Genomic DNA, 2,334 nt, shown 5'->3' with positions numbered 1-2,334 from the left:
AGCCAGTTCATTTAAGTTTCAATTAACATTTCTCCATTTGTGGTTGCTAATCTCAGGTCCCCTGGGCTCATGTGCCCATTAAACGCACTGAAGAGTTGTACAAATCTCTTATCCTAGAATATATTTAATTCGTGAGGTTGAACATTCATATAGAGAAGTTACCCATGGTTCATGTACTTAAAACAATCAAACTACACTTTTTCGCAACGGGTTTGCCTCCAGAACACAGGTGTCATGAAAACCACTGCTCAACCTAAACCAAAATGGGAAAGGAAAAGACTCACATCAACATCGTCGTCATTGGACACGTAGATTCGAGCAAGTCTACCACTACTGGTCATCTGATCTACAAATGTGGTGGGATCGACAAAAGAACTATCGAAAAATTTGAGAAGGAGGCTGCTGAGATGGGAAAGGGCTCCTTCAAGTATGCCTGAGTCTTGGATAAACTGAAAGCTGAACGTGAACGTGGTATCACCATTGATATCTCCCTGTGGAAATTCGAGACCAGCAAGTATTATGTGACCATCATTGATGCCCCAGGACACAGAGACTTTATCAAAAACATGATTACAGGCACATCTCAGACTGACTGTGCTGTCCTGATTGCTGCTGCTGGTGTTGGTGAATTTGAAGCCGGTATCTCCAAGAATGGGCAGACCCGTGAGCATGCCCTTCTGGCTTACACCCTGGGTGTAAAACAACTAATTGTTGGTGTTAACAAGATGGATTCCACTGAGCCACCCTACAGCCAGAAGAGATACGAGGAAATCGTTAAGGAAGTCAGCACCTACATTAAGAAAATTGCTACAACCCCAACACAGTAGCATTTGTGCCAATTTCTGGTTGGAACGGTGACAATATGCTGGAGTCAAGTGCTAACATGCCTTGGTTCAAGGGATGGAAAGTCACCCATAAAGATGGGAATGCCAGTGGAACCACACTGCTTGAAGCTCTGGATTGCATTCTGCCACCAACTCATCCAAATGACAAGCCCTTGCGTCTGCCTCTCCAGGACGTCTACAAAATTGGTGGTATTGGTACTGTCCCTGTGGGCCGAGTCGAGACTGGTGTTCTTAAACCTGGCATGGTGGTCACCTTTGCTCCAGTCAATGTTACAACTGAAGTAAAGTCTGTTGAAATGCACCAGGAAGCTTTGAATGAGGCTCTTCCTGGGGACAATGTGGGCTTCAATGTGAAGAACGTATCTGTCAAAGATGTTCGTTGTGGCAATGTGGCTGGTGACAGCCAAAATGACCCACCAATGGAAGCAGCTGGCTTCACAGCTCAGATGATTACCCTGAACCAGCCAGGCCAAATCAGTGCTGGATATGCACCTCTGCTGGATGGTCACACAGCTCACATTGCTTGCAAGTTTGCTGAGCTGAAGGAGAAGATAGATCGTCGTTCTGGAAAAAAGCTGGAAGATGGTCCCAAGTTCTTGAAATCTGCTGATGCTGCCATTGTTGATATGGTTCCTGGCAAGCCTAGGTGTGTTGAGAGCTTCTCTGACTATCCTCCTCTGGGCCGTTTTGCTGTTCATGACATGAGACAGACGGTTGCTGTGGGTGTCATCAAAGCAGTGGACAAGAAAGCACCTGGAGCTGGCAAGGTCACCAAGTCTGCCCAGAAAGCTCAGAAGGCTAAATGAATATTATCCCCAATACCTGCCAACCCAATCTTAATCAGTGGTGGAAGAACGGTCTCAGAACTGTTTGTGTCAATTGGCCATTTAAGTTTAATAGTAAAAGACTGGTTAATGATAACAATGCATCATAAAACCTTCAGAAGGAAAGGAGAATGTTTTGTGGACCATTTGTTTTTGTGTGTGTGTGTGTGTGGCAGTTTTAAGTTATTAGTTTTTAAAATCAGTACTTTTTAATGGAAACAACTTGACCAAAAATCTGTCACAGAATTTTGAGACCCATTAAAACAAAAGTTTAATGAGAAAAAAAAAATCAAACTACAGGGTAACTCTTTTTTGATGCTAGCATTAAGAAAGAGAGCCCATGTTTTCCTTTAAACCTTACCACGTGTATCAGCTTCATATAATTAGCACTCATATTGGAGAGCTCGACGTTATTTCCATATCCTCTGATTATTATCAGTGAGAATCTTCCATATTTCATAAGAGGTCCGGACAGAACTGATTTATCTTCAGCTCTCGGCATGCAAGCTTATATTGTCCTTTATATACGCTCTAGTCTGAGAGATGCAGTACTGTGATTTGGTTTCCTAACCAAGGCCACGGGCAGAGCCCACCTGCTACGTGCTCAGTTGGAGATGCTCCAAGGGCAAGGGTGAGATTGGGTCATTCGTTCCCATTCTGCACCC

The 2,334-nt window shown here is 44.0% G+C and overlaps 1 pseudogene; it reads left to right on the top strand.

Moving 5' to 3' along the window:
• Window positions 1–223: 223 nt before the first annotated feature.
• Window positions 224–1,770, top strand: LOC118012980 (annotated as a pseudogene).
• The last annotated feature ends 564 nt before the right edge of the window (window positions 1,771–2,334 follow it).

The sequence above is a fragment of the Mirounga leonina genome, unplaced genomic scaffold (assembly GCF_011800145.1).
Source record: "Mirounga leonina isolate KUSES-001 unplaced genomic scaffold, KU_Mleo_1.0 Mir_152, whole genome shotgun sequence".
Taxonomy (NCBI): Eukaryota; Metazoa; Chordata; class Mammalia; order Carnivora; family Phocidae; genus Mirounga; species Mirounga leonina.
This window is presented reverse-complemented; position numbering and strand designations above follow the sequence as displayed.